This window comes from Coloeus monedula, assembly GCF_965178545.1.
Source record: "Coloeus monedula genome assembly, chromosome: Z".
NCBI classification, from domain to species: Eukaryota; Metazoa; Chordata; class Aves; order Passeriformes; family Corvidae; genus Coloeus; species Coloeus monedula.
In genome coordinates, this window is record NC_138822.1 from 30,636,926 (window position 1) to 30,655,835 (window position 18,910).

Consider the following 18,910-nt stretch of genomic DNA (forward strand, 5'->3'; position numbering starts at 1 on the left):
AGGGCTTTCATTCCATGGTGCTCAGAAATTCACTGACGGTAGTACAATAGCAAGAAATATTTATTCATAAAAATTTAGGCACAACTCAGTTCTAGTTTAAAAATTAGTTTACTATTGACAGCCAGCTATCAGATTTTTGTTTTGTAGGCATGATACAATTTTTAAGCAAGGATCAAGTAAGTAGCTAAAAACTAGTCATCAGCCTGTTCTTGAGGCACTTTTTATTTGACACATGAAATGATTTCGAGAAAACCTCCTTGATCCCAGCAGGTTTGTGCAGGTACATTTGCAATTATAGTCAAATCTCTCTTTTCATCTTTTCAACATTTTATTTTATTGCACCACATAACCTGAACAATCCCATTACACCCTGCATTCATTTTTACAAGTTTGGTTTTTCATAATTAATATGAGCCCCTTGTGTCGTGACCTTGTTGTTTATCTAAGCAAAAGGCTGGAAAGAGATGGTTGCTGAAGACAACCCAGCTCCCTAATTGAGAAGAATCCAGACTTTGCAGTCTGATGGATTCCTTTAATTAAGAGGAGGGAAACCCATACATTGTTCTATAATATAGCTGGTTTAGAGTGGTTAAACAGACTGAAATTTAACTCTGAAGTTGTTTATCTATTGATTAATACACACCAATCCTCTTTATTTCCTTCAGCTGGGCAAGAGCATTTGTGGTTAATCACTGCAAATGTTGTGATGCAAAATCCCGTGACTTTTTGAGCACAAGAACTCAGAGATCTAGAAATTCCAATATTATTTTATTACCAAATTGCATCATCTCTGCAGCCAAGCATAACTGAGTATGAAGGGTCATGACTGCTTTTTATTTAGGAAAGCAGTGACCTGGGAGGACCAAGTGCAGACAAGTCTTCTCTGAGGACGAGCAAACAGTTCTGAGCAAGGAGCAGGGAAATAAAGGAAAGAGAGACTCTGTTTCTAAGTTGTTGAACTGGGCTGCAGCACTGCAGGATGCAGATGTTCCTTTTGTCTGTGATAAATCTCAGTCTGTTTAGCAGCTTCTGAATTTCTGGGTGAAATGCTACTTCCACAGGAACTTCTACTGATGATTTTGGGATTTTGGGTTAGACTGTCAAGTTAAGGACTGATTCAGAGGACTGGTCTGACAAGACAAACCTGTTCTATAAACAGTGTCTACTTTCCATAAACAATTGCTGTATGCTTTTGTTTCCTATTCTTATGGTATAGATTCAGGAAAAATAAAAAAGCTGACATACTCTTTCTGAGCCTTACTTGACTATATCTTATTTATTTCTACCCTGAGTACACCTGGAGAGTTTCGACAAGAAGCCAAATGTGCTTGTGGTAACCTCATCACCATTTTTTAAGAAAGGGACCTGAATTGCAATCTACCTAATAGGCCATAGCAGTAACCATTCCCATCAACCCCAAATGTAGCTATTTGCAGGACTTTTTAAATAGGTGGGTAAGTGATGCTGTTTCATTGAATCCTCATGCATGGTTCTTAGACAGACTAGTGAGGGCACAGGCAAAGACAAGTCATATGGCACCTGGTTTAGGTAATAATAACCCGACATTCCTACATTCATAAAAGGTTCCTGGCTAGATTTCTTAGCCCAAGGCAGGGCAGAGAGAGGAACTGGGGCACTTGGGACAGTGTCTGATACCAAGAGTTAACCTGAAAGGATGCTTAGGCTAAGTATTTCCAACTCTTTCTTTGCTCAGGCTAAGACCTGAAAAACAGCAGTGACCAATCCTCCACGTGTAATGCTGTTCTGCAGTGACCACACTGGTAAGGTCTAAATGCAGAAACTTGATGTTTTCAAAGTACCTTCCCTTTCTTTTTTTAACGCCTGTTGTGGTTTAACCGCAGCTAACAGCCCACCCCCTCACAGCTGCTCACTCACTCCCCCACCAGCAGGACTGGGGAGACAACCCCTTCCTCCTTTTTCCCCTCACTTTGTACACTGAGCATGATGTCACCTGGTCTGGAACATCCCTGGGGTCATCTGGGGTCACCTGTCCTGGCTGGGTCTCCTCAGCATGAGGAGCAGAAAAGGCCTTAGCTCTGTGCAAGCACTGCTTAGCAGTAACAAAACCACTGTTGATACTTAACGGCTGTAAAACCAAAGGCTTTCTGCTTTCACTTTTTTGAGTGCCTGCAGAGGTTTAATAGGAAGGTAAAGAGACAAATAAGATACCTCTTTTCTCATACAGCTGGAAAAATGAGCAAGTTTTCATAAGTGCAGACTCTGGAGTTGGAAGTAGATGCAGAACATTTCTAAAGTCAAAGTCTAAAGGCAATCTGGTTGAAGTTAACATGCTTGGATTTCCCAGTATGAGTGGTATTTACTACAAGGTGCATAAAAAGTTTTGCAAATATTTACTACAATGTGCCCAAAAAGTTTCATCAACAGAAGTAAACCCATTCTTATAAAGTGTCCATAATAAAACCATACATTTTCTTTTTAATATTGATTTCTTGCATAACTTTTAAAAATATTTTGTTCTTAATGAAACATTCTGGATGAAGATATAAGCCTAAAATACAGAGCCTGTGAGGTATAGAAGACAATTTTTTTTCTTTGTAGAAATATAATCTTCTTTCTGGTTTGAAAGTGATATATCATTATCATTTCTATCATAGAACTCATCAGAGCGAAAATATGTATGAGTAAATTCATGCTACAATAACTGGTAATCAAAGTTAAAAAAACAGAGAAAGAGGAAACTTACATGTGAATTAAGTGTACAGTTTTTATTCTAGATATTGTTTACTCCATGACTGAACATTTCCTTCACTATTGAAGATGTGCTGAAAAGTTCACTGAAAAGAAGTAAGAACCTGGGTATTTTACCAATAACTACATGTGAGGTCTTTTTAATATTCACCCTATTTCTAACAAGATCAGGACAGGCTGCCGTCTTCCTGAGCTGCCACTACTGTATGGTACTAAAAAGATGCATGGAATATCTTTCCATGCACTTCAGCTTAAGAGTAGAATTCATTGCTACGGGATATTGGGGATTAAAAAAGGCTAAATTAATTCAGATGTTTAGACAAGTTCACAGAGGGCATTTGCATCATGGATTGGTGAATGCAACAGTTGAGATGCAACACCCAGTTCAGAAACGCCTTACGTGCCAGAACCAGGAGAATGTTTCTGGAGGAAAGATCATTCCATGTTTGCTCTTTTGTTTCTGCTCTCTTCCTGGGGGCCAGCCCATGGCAGCTGGCTGGTAATGAGCATGGAGGAACATATGTTCAGATCCAGTGTCTCCTTGCATCATACATTTATATTGTGGGAGAATGAAATGTAGTGAATTTTATTTTCAAGGCAAGTTTTACTGAGAGAGCAGTGTTGCTAAGTGTGGTCAATTACATTTATAATTCTCAAAATATGAAAGAAGGAAAACCAAAGAAAGTACTAAAGCTTTGTTTGTTTGTTTGTTTCTTTCTTTGTTTTTCACTCCTTCTTCATCCCCTGAAGGTATTTTGAAAGTTCCTTAAATAACAGGTGAGTGCAAGGTTAGCCTTCCCTCAGTGATGTCATGACAGATTTGTTCATTCAGACAAACTATTAATGCAGAGTATGGTAAAATATAGAGAGAAAATAAAAGTTTTGTCCTCTGTAACACCCAGAAACAGCCTGGATCTACAAAACAAGGGTGTCAGGTCTGTCTTCAGAAGTCTGCTCCCATTGCAGGCCTGCTAAATCAGAGTAACACTTCTGGATGTACCAGTTTAAGAACTAATGGGAAAGTGGAAAAACCACAGAAGGGAAAATGAGCTGTGAACAAAACTGACCATCCACACAGCTGACCAAAAGAAGACCATGGCTTACTCAAGACTTAGGACCACTGTTATGTCTCCATTCACACAACTGCAGCCCCAGAAATGTGTGCAGGATTTCATTCTTTTTGTTTGTTTATAGGTCCATCCCATCATGGTGATATCTAAAGTGGTGGAAGTGCTGCACTGACTGTCTTGGGGTGGCTTTATGATGTGTATCCCATGTTGCTGCCCTATGCCCAGAAATTAAATAAGTAAATAAGTAAGTAATGAGTATTTTGGACCAAACCACTACACTGACAAAGGAAGAAAAAAAAAAAAGCTGGATTTTCTAGCAAATCAAATTTGTAACAGACCTTTGGAGAATGGCTCTGCATATTACCTTTTGCTGTTCTGCAATCAATACTCCTGCTTCACCATGGCTGCACCTCAGGTGCTCCGTGCAGGAAATTCAGCTGTCAGATTGCTCCTGCTGTTTTACAAAAGGCCTCCCGCTCTTCACTCTTCCTTCCCAAGCTTTCTGTTCTCCTTGGGCATATGTTGCCATTCAACAAGAGTCAGAGTTTCTTGCACATGGGGTTATGGAGTTGTGCCACTGATGCCAGGAGCCTATTCTGGCTGCTTCCCTCTGAAGGCTTTTGGGAGATGTTTGCAATGCTGCATGCTATTGCTTTAAATCCAGCTACTACTGAAGACGTAAAATTAGGAGATGCACAAATAATGCTGGCAAACTGAAAATAGCTGAAGGGTTGAAGCAGGATGCTGGTTTTTTATGTTTTGCTGCCTACGAGTATTTTCTTCTTCTTGTTAAATAGCCTTTGCCTTACAGGTGCTGACCACCATTTTAAAAGTAGACCTATACCTGTATTTATTTCTATATTTTATGTATTTATATGCCTTTATATACTTTGTATAAATATATGAGTATAAATATTATTACTGAGGTTTTTTTTCCTTTCTTTTTATTAATTAAAAATTTAACAAAAAACTAGGGGTTGTACATGTGCAGAAAAGAACTGCATACTCCATGGGGGAAGTTGCAGGCAGAATACACACCAGGCTGATGGCAGATATCACCTCAGAGTGAAGTGCAAAACAATATATTTTTTTGAGAGCCTGCAACATTAGAAACATTAAAAGATAGTAAGATAGCACTCTTTATTGTCTTCAGAGACTCTCGTCTGAATGGAACAAAGAATAAGACATGTGTTTATAATACAGCCATTCAATTAGCATTGAGAGCAGCACAGCATCCAAGTTCTCCACCCATTACAAACCACTTTCAGGATAATGAGCTTTTCAGACTGCCAAAGACTTGGAGACAAAACATTTCACATCGTATTTTTTGCAAGAACTAATAGTCTCCAAAATCCAGACAATGTTATACTCAGAAGGAACAAATATCTGAAATTTCCCCAAAGAGCAGGAAGAAATATTCTTGGCTGTAATAACTAAGATTGCTTGTGGAAATCCCAGTATGCTTATTCTGGAGAAGCAAGATCTCATATGGAATTTGCCAAGCACATGTCTTGAGTCAGGCTCCTCAATTATACAATTCCTACCTCACATCAGTTCCCTAACTCAAACAAACAGATTATCTGTTAGCATAAAGAGGTAAAAGCCTGGACTCCAATGTTTCCCTAACATTGGCCTCCCTTGTCCCCATAAATTTTCCTTTATTGTCTGTTCCTGCTTAGTTTATCTTACAGGCAATATGCTTCATGGGTATCACATGTACAAGGAATCATCCTTTTACAGTAATTTATAGTCAATCATCTCAGATCTACCTTGGGGAAGTCCAACATCAGAGGAAAAAAAGTGAAATTTAACTCTTTTTATCCAGTAACTATGCAACTGTAGCATGGAAGACACTGACCCTTTTAGCTCTGAATATTTTCCTCAGGATTAGGCAACAAGCAACTCTTCTCTGGTGTAGATTAGGGTTAGACTAATTGCATTACTTCTAGTGTCTTGTTATGAAGTATTGAGTGAAGTGGCCTGCATAATTTCATTTTCTTTGTTGTTTTGAAATCAGCTCTATGGTAACAGCAAAGGCAGACTGAGACAGAGTATTAGTCAGAGAATGATGAATAAAGGAAAATACATTCCAATAAACTGTTCCCCCTCCTGCTCTCTCTTTCCCTACCCAGAGACTCCTAAAGTAAATATGTAGCTGCTCACACTAGAGAAATATTTCCCTGGTAAAAACAGAACCACAGGAAAAAAATACTTAAAAAAAAAAGATTTTAAGAGACCTCTGGAAATGATCTCATCCTACCTCCTTTTTGGAGCTGCCCTAATCTCAGTGCTAGATCAAGCTGCCCAGCCGGATTTGGGAGCTCTCTTGTGACAGAGGTTACACAATGGTCTTGGCAACAGTGCCTAGAAAATGGCCTAATATGGATATCCAGTAGATGGGAGCATGGTGTTCATTGCCATTTCTGTCAAGGCTAACTCTTTTCAACATGAAATTGTCCTTAATTCCCTGGTAGTCCTGAGAGAAAGGGCTTCAATCTAAAGGTGTGTATTTGTGAGCCCATCCCACGCACCACATCCACTCAGCAGTGCCATTTATGTGTGGTCTCTTTATTTCAGTCCCCGGGGTTGAAAAATAACATTTTCCATGCTCTGATCTGCCATCTGCCAGGAATTAGCTTCAGATGTCCTGAGACCAAAGGAACTGACTTTACATCATCTTTTCAAGAAAAGGCAATTGGAAGATTTTGGGGGAAAATGATTACAAATTTTCATGTTGGAATTACACCAGCATTACCATGTATTGTACTCAGAAGCTGTCAAATGCACAGAGTTATTAGATGGGGTTTGTGCATCTTCTACAATAAGCTTTCCAAAAGCCTGTTACAAAAAAGCAGCTCAGTTTTTGTCTCACTGAATTTCACTTCAAACAGGACTGACCGGAAAATAAAAAAAACCTCAGAGGAAAGCTATTATTCATATTTTACACCACATTTCCAACCTGTAGCACTCTGAATGGTTCAAAGATGTTTTTGTTTCATTATCTTGGCCATGGCATACCATAGAAGAAAATATTTCCACAAGGAAATCTGAATATGGGAAACACATGGGTTCCGCTGTGGTAAAGAAGAATAGGGGGAAGCCCATTTTTCAGGAGTGAACAATTAAGGACTTTGGCAGCAAAACTGCAATAATTTCATTTCTATAAGAGTAGAAAGACTTGTTTTTCTTTTGAACGTGTGAGTCGGGCTCCCAGTACAAGCCACTTAAATTTATGATCAGTGCAGGATCCAGAATCATTAAAACATACCAAAATTACACAGTTTTTGGAAAATTATGTGTACTTTCGGTTCTCAGCTAAATAAAACTCCATAGTACTTCCCTCACTACCTTGAACTCTCTACACAGATTGCAGTTCTTGTCTTCCCTTTGAAACAGTCTTTTAAAAGATATGTGTGTATCAATTCAAGAAAAAAATGAAAAAAGAAAAAGAATTATGCAATTTCTTTTGGGAGAGAAAATGTAGGGTTTTTTGACACAGTAATGCTAAAGCAGAGAGGAAAACTGCTCCATTCAACTATGGAGAGAAATGCAAATAAATAATATGATAAATGCATATAAAAGGTCTCATCTTTGCTGAAAGGACTGATAAAAAATACTACTATTCCACCCAGATAAGGACTTTCATTAGCTTAAAAGGAATTTTATAAAATATTATTAAATTGGGTTCATTTCAGCAATTCACTTCTTATACAATATCATGTTTTTAAAAGGATAAAAACATTAATTTGTATCTCCAAAGATACAATTTAACCATCTGAAATGTGGCTTTAGTAGTGCACTCACTGCACTTTCTCACTCACAAGCAGCTGTCTCTTAATGTGCAGCTATGTGCAGTCTAGCAAAGTAAAATGATTTTTTTAATCCTTTTTTAAAAAATACCTGATTTAAAAGGACCTTATTTCACATAGTAATTAAAAAATTGCCTATCTCCTAGTGGTAGCCAAGTAAATAGGCTGAGACTTTTAAAGCTGCCCAAAAGATACATAGATCCAATTCCCATCCAAATAAATCTGATTTACCTTTTAAAATACCTCCCACTGAATATCCTTCTGTTAAAAAGTTTTGAATTTAAGCCAAGCTGCATAAAGTACTTTAATAAGAAACTAATTTGAGACTTCAGTAATAATATATTTTCATAAAGCTCAGTAGACTTGCAGATAGCTTGTAAGTTTGAGTTATCACTTCTTTGAACTCCTTTTGAAGATGATATGGAAAACAACCCTAATAGTTATTAGTATCCTAACCACATTTAAAATATCAATTAATCCTTCACTAGCACTTCACATTTAAGATTAGAAAGTGATAAAGCTTCATTTGTCTCATCCATTGCATTCACTGGTGGACTTCAGGCTGAAGTAGAAGTATACCCTTTCTTAAAGACAGGTGTGTAGGTGCTTTTGTCAATTTTTGTTCTCTGATAGCAGAGGTCAAATATGTTCCAGACAGTGTGGGATGCCCTCTTGCTTCAGCAGAAATAAAAGATTGAAGTTTTTTGCTAACAAACTGCAAACACCACATTATAGAATCTTTTCCATTAGTCTAACTGCTGCTTCAATCCATCCTGGTTCTACTTTGCTGCCACTGTAAGAAAAGTTATGTTAAATAAATAATCTTTTCTGGGATTACATTTCTTGGCAAAGTACCTTCTTGTTGTATAATGGTTGAAGATTTGGTACAAGCAGCACATCTTCTTTACAGCTTGTGGATAGGAAGGACAAACATTTCAGAGGAGAAAGATGTTGCTGGTCTTTCAGTTCCTTCTATGCAAAGCTGCAGAAATTATTATAGTGCTAGTAGAAATGTGATATTAATGTAGAAACTAATTTTTAACTATTTTTTTATCCAAAGTTCACCTTGCATTTGCATCTGTCAAGCTGAGAGCAATTAGATGCTGAGCTTAGTTGTACTCAGGAGTGTATGACATGAATATAAAAAATTGTCTGAGAAAATAAAACTGCTTTCGTTCCATGGTTTAACAATCGCATTGCAAGTAAGTTCCACATAAGAGGATTTTGGAAAGGTGATTTATGTTTTTGCTAGGTGCTTAGAGTTGGATGGGTTCTTTTTTCCTCTAAAAGTTGGACGTTTTTAGTTTTCCTTCTGCCCCTATCTCCACATCATTCTTTTCCCCACATCATCCCAGCAGGTTTGCCAACACAAACACTTGTGTAGCATTCAGTGATCCAGCTATTCTCTAGAGGGAAAAAAAAAATTAAAAAAAAAAAAAGGAAAGGAGGAGGTGGTTCTTCAGAAAATGTCATGTTTTTTCACTGTTTGAGAATCCAAATCTCACAGTTTTCTAACCATGAGAGGGAACTGAGCTGGGAGAACACAATGCTGAGAGGAAGGTTATATCTGAACTTGTTTATATTCTGCTTTCTGTAGTTGGTTCGCCTCCTCTATTTAAAACAAACAACAGCATCCCAGTTATGTCTGCTTCTCAGTTCTCCCTTGCAATCTTTTTCTGTGGAGCCTGTTATGTGTGAAGGGCCACCTCAGAGATCTGGCTCACTGTTTCTTGAAACAAGAGTCAGACACAGGAGTGGAAGTGAGAGCACTACTCACCCTGCTCCTGATAATACTTGAAATAAGGGTTGAGCTTGTGAGAAACGTGTCTTTACAACAGATCACCTGTTTAGTGACAGGAGGTCTCTTGCCTGCTCTTGGAAATTGTCTTGAGAAATAAGGACTCCAGCCAACAGAAAAGCTTTTTATAGAGCTTCTTGTCTGCATCAGCTTCAGATTAGTTTGCTGGGGGAAATTGTTGTCCTCTTTCTGTGGCTGTGGTGTAGCTTTCCACAGAAGAGGATTTTGGAGAGGTGGTTTGTGGTTTTGCTTGAGAATCAGAACAGATGTCAACTGAACAGTACAATTCAATGTCTTCCCTTCCCTGAAACAGCTGTGAATTGATTTGATTTGGGCCAGGACCATACTCCAGAGTTAAGCAGTGAGTTGTGAGGAGAGACAAATGAGGAGCTGAAGGGAACAGGGCACACTTGGAACACCTGAGGCTTTGTTGTGAAAATGCTGCTAGTATGAATAAGGACCCCTGTGCATTTCCTGCAAACCCACTCCATGTGCTACCCTGAGCAAGACTGTCAGAGTGGCTGCCTCAGAACAACATCAGCTCCACAGGGACCAAGTTCTGGTTTGCTGCTGTCGCCCCAGAGAATGTAGCAGTGATAGCAGTTTCCCCAAAGGCACTGGGGAATATGCCCTGATCTGGTGTCCCTTCACTGTGGACCCCCTCTCCTTGTAGCTTCTTTAGACCTTTCTTATCCCTCGCTGAAGATCTGTGTGCTGAGAGGGAGACAATTAGTGTGGGGATGGAGGTAAAGACCAAGGGTACAAGTTCTCCCTTAGGAGACAAAATGGACAAGCATTGAAATATAAGAGCTAAACACTTAAGCTGCTTAAATCCTCGGGATCAGTGGCCTGTGGGTAGAAAAGTACTTCGTGAAAATGGCTTTCAATGAGGAAAGATTAATACCAGCACAGCTTCTCATTCTGGATCTGGGGGTCACTATGAAACATCAAAGCCTCCCTAGCACAACTGTGAACTTCCAGGTGCTTAAACCAGTTTAAGCAGGCGGATGGTCTAGCCTGTGCGTCCTTGCTCAACTCTCTGCCTGTTTTCCAATAGGCAGAGGTGGCCTAAACTCTGAATGGGCTCCCTGCTAGGTTGGGAGGTCATTGCTCCTGGAGTGTTCCACTTGACATCCCCTGTTTGTAACCAAATGCTGAATGTTCTGGCTGCTGTAAAATGCTGATTTTTCATACAAAACCATCATTCACTCTGTTAGGAGAAGGAACTGATGGCCAATCCCAAAGCTCAGTGTTCTCAGTGGCAACTGGATCATGTCTTTATCCGAAGACATCTCAGATGCTACTGGGAAATAATATTTTTTGAAATTCATTCCAGTTGGCTGTACCAGCCTGTACAGTTGCCACAGCTGATTTTTTTGTTGTTGTTGTTTCTGGGTTGGAGTTTGTTCATCTCTGAATGGACAAGTCGGGAATTGGGAATTTATTCCCTGCTCTTCAGGGCTACAGCCTCACAGGCAGAATCTCAGATAAAGTTTTTGCAATCTGCTGGTGACCCATGTAGGCAAAATGTGCAAGACTAGCCAAAACTAGGATGAGATTAAATGGAGTGGTAAAATGCAAAGACATGTGAAAAGAAAGACCTGAACGAATTAGTGGGTATGGGGAAATAAGAACATAATGAGAAAATGTGGTTGTTTTGTATTGTACATCTAAATATTGAGTACTGTGTCCAGTTTTAGTCTTTCCTCTTGGAAAAGGTAAAAGAAAAACTAGAAAATGTATGACAAATAGTGGTAAAGGGTGTCAGGTGTTAATTTCTGTTTAAGGAAACAGTAGATTAATCCTTTCATCCTGGAGGATGACCAGCTGAGATGGGAGGTTAGGGGTGGTAAGTGGGAATGATTGTTCACTATGATAAAAAATCCAGGAGATACCAGGTAAAATGAACACACAGCAGGTCCAAAACAACTAAAGGATGCATTTCACCACTCTATAGGTAGCTAATCACTAAATGGGATTAGAGTCAAGGAAGCTTCTCACCAGCACTAACATCCATTTTCTCTTTGAAACAAACCCAAGTCTTTTTCAGCTCTGCTTGTGTTCCCTGCTTTTGCAGCCTCAGCTGAACAGCAGACTTCCTTCTCATACCAACAGGGCCAGATTACAGTTTTGCATTCCTTACAGCCAGTTTCCAGGAATTATCTCAGTTCTGTTGGCACAAGCAGGGCCATGCTGGTGAGCAGCAGATGGGAGATGGCCCCTTTGTCTTCTTGTTATCAATTCTGTGATACTTTGTGTGTCCCTTGCTGTTACAGCTGCTTGGATCCTGACATTTTTCAACACAGGTAAAAACTGAGTCTCAAATGGACAAATATTCATGTATATAAAACAATTTAGTTTCGATTAAAGTGTCTTGAAATTGCATTTATCTGACACACGTGAAAAGTGACAGTCAAATAACAAGCTCATTGTTTCTTTTCATTTAGAGTTTACTAGGGACTTATTTATCATGATAAAATGAGTTCTCCTGCATTCTGCTAGAATGAAAGATCAGGTAGCTCAATGGATTAGACACTGCTCCAGAGCTTTTTTTCTTTCTGGGAGCAGTTAAATAGAAGTCATTTTAAACAATCAACCCAGGATTCTGCCATTGACAGAACTTGACTGGAAGTGGTTCAGGGCAGAAGCTGTGCTTCCATTACCAGGGCTGAGATCTGCTCTCAGCATAAACCATCAGATGTAGAAAAGAAATAGATGGTGATATAAAATTATACTGCCCCAGAAAAGCATCTGTAGCTGTGCTCTCAGTCTGCATCTCACAGCAACATGATAGCTTTGGTTTCATGGGGACACTAATTTATATTCTTGGGGGAATAAGCCAGAAACTCTAGCTAAATACATTTAACACGAAGCATAAATGGCACTATGAAAATGACCATTTCCTCCAGACTTAGAGGCATTGTAACTCATGCCCTCCAGCTCACTGGGTTTTATGCAATACTGTTCTACCTACTCTGTTTCTTTCTAGGATTATTGGCTTTGTTACTTCCTCACCTGGAAACACAACATTTTAACCCCTTAGGTGCCACCTATATCTGTCCATATTAACACTGATCCTTCTTTCTGTAGCCTGCTAGGTGGAGTAATGAGCTAAACTCTGCTAATGAAGCAATATAAACCCAGGGAAAGTGCCCTTGTAGTTGAAAAGACCAGATTTTCCAAATGCCTCAGCTGCTCCTTTTACTCTTTCACTGCTATCAGTTTTACTGTGACATAAATCTGGAAAGCAAATCATTGCATAGGTTTAAATAATGTCAGAATTTCTCTTCCATTCTTCCCTCCTTTCCTGTGTTCCTCACCAGAGATGATGAAATTGGAATATAAATTGTGACTGGAAGGTATTAGTTGTATCACTTAGTGTCTAAATAAAAGCACAGGGAAGGATTCATTTGTCTAATTTCATTGCCTAAGGAAAGGGCAGATCAATCTGGTGCACACAGTTTCCTTACAGGCACTGGAGAGCACCATCTGAGGACTGGTTGCAACTTATTGCATCCTGAAGTTGGCATATGATCAGAAAAATCCCTTTCAGAGTTTGTTGTCCAGATTTCTGCTGAGCCTGACTACCTTGGATATGGGTCCTTTGGGACTGAATGACTCCCGCCTTCAGGCTCCATTGGAAGGAAGGGGTGTTGGAACCTGCCTGGAGAGCAGCAGCCAGAATGAGAGAGGTATCTCTGGACTGAAAATAGGAGTTGTTTTTCCAGAGTATGACTCTAAACAGGATCCTCAGTGTCCTCACTGCTTGGGATTGTCCACTGAGGAGGAATATCCATTGACTACACAGGGAGTCAGAGAAGTTGGGCTAAGAGAAATACTTGCAGGTGGATAACTAAATACAGCTTAAACTACTCTCTAATATTTCTCTCACTGATTTTTTACTCTCTTCAGAGAACTAGTGCCATCACTCTGGTTTCAGGGCAAAAGTCTTTAAAAAATCTCTTTATATGCTGCTTCTGGAAGGCCCTACAGTGTTGTCACCATGCTGTGGTGCACCACAGCACAGAAGGATTAATCATTTCTGTCTCCATAAATTCATGATAGTAGTTCAGTGGCCCTTGGGATGGGCACCTGTAGCATTTCTTTCTAATAAAAATAGAACAGTTTTAAAAGCAAGCAGACATTTGAAATAAGTCAGGGCCAAGTTTAGTTTTAAGAATATGTCTTCTTCTTTGACTGTAAAAGCTTTTATTTTTCATAGATTTTCTTTTCCTGGAAGTATAGTGCAGAAAGGAGCACATTAAAGAGGAGATAGACACATTCTGAGTCTTTAGAGCTAGAGTAAAAATTTCAGTTGAAAATGCCAGGCAGATTTTCAAGCTAAACTTGAACAAAACTGTCTGTATCCAACATTCCAATTAGAGCTATGGTCAACACTGAAACAAAGGAAGGTTCAGACATAAATTAATATTTGGTTTTGTTGTTATTCTAGTTATGTTCTCTCTTCTTTCTCAGGAACCAGGATAGGGCAAACAAGGCAATTTACTAATGAGAGTCTTGTTAATATTTTTGTAGGTTTTTAAGTATAAAATTATGTGCTTTGTGTGGGAAAAAGCCACGATATCAAAGTTATTGGCAGGACTAAATGGTTTGGAGTGTGATGTATGCTAAGTACCCACCTCCTGGATTAGTCCTGCAAGATAACTGATGATATTGTGTGCTTGCTTACAAAATACCAAATCTCTGACCCTCTTCTATGTTACTTCCAATATCAACACCCAGCTCTGAGGTCCCCAGCATGGGAAGACATGGATCTGTCTGTGCAGGTCCAAAGGAGTGCCACAAAAGTGATGAGAGTGATGGAACATCTCTCCTTCAAGGAAAGGCTGAGACAGCTGGGGTTGTTCAGCCTGGACAAGAGAAAGCTCCAAGGAGACCTTATTTCCACATTTCAAGACTTAAAGGGGACTTATAAGAGTAATGTGGACAGCCTTTTTAAGGGCAATAGGACAGGGAGTAATGGTTTTACACTTCAGCCTAGATAGAGGGAAGAAATTTTTTATGAGGAGAGTGGTGGAACACTGGCACAGGTTGCCCAGAGAGCTGATAGATGGCCCAGCCTCAAAACATTTGGTATTGGACAGGGCCCTGAGCAACCTGGTCTGGTGGAAGATGTCCCTGTTCATTGCAAGGATTTTGGACCAGATGAGCTTTGAAGAGGCTTTTGAACCCAAACCATTCTGTGATTCCATAAATGCCCTGTGGGGCATTTATATCTGAGATCAGCCATGCAGCTGGGAGCAATCGCTTTTCTTTCTGTCTGGAATGAGTCTGTAAGTACAAAGGGATATAATGAAAACTGAAGTATGAAGGATTACAGTGATGCCTTGAGAGGCTACCTAAAAACAGAGACTAGACAGGAGTAAGGGCATAAAGGTAGGTATTTGTTTGAAAGGCCTTTAAAGGTACACCCTGGGGAGCCAGAGGCTACTGCCAAGATGGACCCCAAGATGGACCCCAGGTCACAAGTTCTTCACACTTTTATAGATTTGGTTCATTTTCCTGTCAGGCTTAATTCTCCAATTAGAGCTTCAGTTAATGATGTAATTTCCCCACGTTTTCCCCCCCTTTAGAGGCTTTTGGGTTATACTTTTTGGGCCTAGGACAGTTGGAGTGTCCTTGGAGAGCAGGCCTGGAGAGGCTTTGTTATCTCTAGCCAGCATGAGAGAGCAGAAGTTAACAGGCTACAAGAAACTTCAGAGGTACACACTAGGCAGTACAGGATTTGAAAAACATAAAAGTTAAAACTTAAGGCATCAACTGCAGTTTGTTTTCAAAGCTTTGGAACACTGTTACTCTTCACAAAAACTCTGAAGGAAGTGTAATTCAACAGGCTCGTCACTTCTGGGGTATTTTGCTCTTGGCTTTAGTAGATGTAATTTAGAAATTTGACTGGTTTTGGTAGGTTTTGGTCAAAACTCTGTCTAGACAACACCTTTTACTACTCTGTATCATGTAGCAAACCTTTTGTCCTCACAATTGGTTGTCCCATCTGCCATATCCTTCCAGATCAGCCAGCTTTGGCCAGTCTGTGATTCTGTGACTCCTTGATGTCCTCTCATGTCAGAATAACAAACACAGAAACAGTAAATCTGTGTACAGGGATTAGGATTGTATGACCCCTGTGCAAGTGACTAAAATATCCTCTAGAATCCACCAAATAGATTTGAGTTTTAATGGTTATTCCAACCGAAGAGCAAAGCCATAATGAGCTGCATTCAACTAGTAGACTTTGGCACTGGTTCAAAGCCATTTCATCCAATTATATTTAGATGAAGTTTTTCTTTTGAAATACAGTGTTTAATCTAAACCAAAATTAGATTTCCCATTTAAATAGCTGTTAGGAGCAACACAGTTCAGTTGGCTGATTTTTTAATGGGCTTTTATGGTAACAGAATTAGTTCTTCACTGTTACAGAATTTGCATTGAGATACATCTTTCAGTGTCATGATGGTAGTGATGGCAGTTTCTAAATAAACTAGTTAAATGTTTATGCAGGAATGGCATCTAAATAAGTAATGCAAGACAGTAATTTCAAAATCTCATCTGAATATTCTGTGAGTTTCTGTGAGAAAGATTGTGAAAATGAGGTCCTATAGCTGGAGACAAGCTTTATGAACTTTAGATGCAGATCCCTTAGGAATTTTACTTTAAGAACAATTTCAGGCAGACATGAGTTTAGAGGTTTCATCCCATGGAAGAAGTGTTGAACAGGCTATTTCACCATTGGATAATTTCTGTAGAAATAATGACCATAGTAATTGATGGAGGGGGGTCAGGATTAATCTGCTACGTTTGGATCTTTGAGGACAGAGGTGTGCTGTATCATAAAAGAAAGACACCTTCTGCTGCACAAAATGCTGCAAAGGCTGCTGTGAAGTAAAACAAAACTTCCAATTGCCCTGATTAGGTGACAGAAGTTAATGAAAAATGTTTTGAGAATATTGAAGGGTAAGAATTATTGATGGTTCTTTTCCAGGAGACACAAGTGACTTGGTGCATTTTTTGGACATCCCTTTCCAAAATATCATTCTTACTTGAGCTAGCATATAGGGGCAGCAAATCCTTGTGGGAACTGGCTTTTTGCCTCCTATAACACATTTCAGTCTTGGGCAGCTGGGTAATATTGGTCTGTAATTCAGAAAATGAGTTTGTAAAGGACTTCTGGTTAATTTATTAAAAAACACTCTAAGGGTAATGTTACGTAGTTGTACTAGTTTGAAAACAAACTAGTGGGAGACACCAAGTCAGAATAACAATTTAATAGGGAAATAAAAGGAGGGGGAAAGAAAAACAAAAAAAAAAAAAAAACCAATAGAAGCGGATAACACTGGGTTAAACTGACAGAGTTAAGATACAACCTGGCACCCTGTTAGTCAGGGTGGTGGTGGTGGTCTGGTGGAATGGTGGCTGCAGTCCTCCCGAAGTGGCAATCCTGCAGGAAAAAGAAGGGTCTGCTCCTCCTCAGAAGGTCCAATGGTGACTGTGTAGCTCCTGTCCTCTGGAAATCCAGTGGAAAGGTCTCCTCTCTGGTTTTCAACCTCAGCTTATATCCACACTGGGATGCTTGGTTCCTCCCTCTGGGTGGAGCATCTCACAATGGGGTAATGAGTCATAAGGCCAGGTGTTGATTGGGCTCATTAACAGATGATAGTCCAGAGGGAGTTATCTATGAGTCATGCGGCAGGACAATGATGGGCCATTAACAGCAAGATAGTCTGGGGGGAGGAGGCAAGGAAACACTGCCCCACCTGATTTCAACGGCTGATGGGGATGGTAATAGAATACACTGCAACCCAGGACATTATCCACCCCTTATTCTATTACCATCTACATCATCCCAAATCAATACCTTCTTTAAACTCTACACACACATATGTATATATATATATATATATATATACAATGAAACCCTACGCACCGTTCTCACCTAAGATTAGGTCTCCTTGCGGTACACAATGGGTTTCCCCATCTTTTTGCATTACCCACCAAGTGCAACCAGGTCCTTGAGCAAAGACAATCCCACGGATGGGTTTGCCTTTGCCTGAGGTGGGATTGATCCAAACAGTCTTTCCTAAAATACCCCTCAGGTGTACCGCAGGGACTCTATCTCCATCCACTGTGTGCAAGGGTTCAGACTCGGCGGGACCAGCTCGATTGATGGACCCTCGGGTATTGACCATCCAGGTGGCCTTTGCTAAGTTCACTTCCCAATTTTTGAAGGTCCCCCCACCAAGTGCCTTTAGGGTGGTTTTAAGTAGTCCATTGCAGCGTTCAACTTTTCCAGCAGCTGGTGGATGATAAGGAATATGATATATCCATTCAATACCGTGTTCTCTGGCCCAGGTGTTGATGAGGCTGTTCTTAAAATGAGTCCCGTTGTCCGACTCGATCCTGTCAGGGGTGCCATGTCTCCACAGGACTTGCTTTTCCAGGCCCAGGATGGTGTTCCGGGCTGTAGCATGAGGCACAGGGTAGGTCTCCAGCCATCCAGTTGTCGCTTCAACCATGGTCAACATGTAGCGCTTGCCTTGGCGGGTTTGGGGAAGGGTGATGTAATCAACCTGCCAGGCTTCCCCATACCTGTACTTTGACCATCGTCCACCGTACCACAGAGGCTTCACCCGCTTGGCCTGTTTGATTGCAGCACAGGTCTCACAACTGTGGATGACCTGTGAGATGCTGTCCATGGAAAGGTCCACCCCTCGGTCACGGGCCCATCGGTATGTTGCATCTCTCCCCTGATGACCAGAGGCATCATGGGCCCAACGAGCTAGGAATAATTCTCCCTTGTGCTGCCAGTCCAGATCCACCTGAGATACTTTCACCTTAGCAGCTCGGTCCACCTGCTCGTTGTTGCGATGCTCTTCATTAGCCCGACTCTTGGGTACGTGCGCATCCACGTGTCGAACCTTCACGGTCAGCTTCTCTACTCGGGTGGCGATGTCCTGCCAAATCTCAGCAGCCCAGATGGGTTTCCCTCTGCGCTGCCAGTTGGCCTTTCTCCAGCGATCCAGCCATCCCCACAGAGCATTAGCTACCATCCACGAGTCGGTGTAGAGATAGAGCCTCGGCCACTTCTCTCGTTCAGCAATATCCAAAGCCAGCTGGACGGCTTTAAGCTCTGCAACCTGACTCGATCCACCTTGTCCCTCGGTAGCTTGTGCAACTCGTCGTGTGGGGCTCCATACTGCAGCTTTCCACTTTCGGTTAGCGCCTACAATTCGGCAGGAACCATCAGTGAAGAGGGCATAACGTCTTTCAGTCTCCGGTAGCTCATTATATGGTGGGGCTTCCTCAGCACAAGTCACTTGCTCTTCCTCTTCTTCAGAAGATAATCCAAAAGTCTCACCTTCAGGCCAGTTTGTTATAATTTCTAGAATCCCAGGGCGATTCGGGTTTCCAATACGGGCACGCTGTGTGATGAGGGCGATCCATTTGCTCCATGTGGTGTCGGTGGCGTGATGCGTGGAAGGAACCTT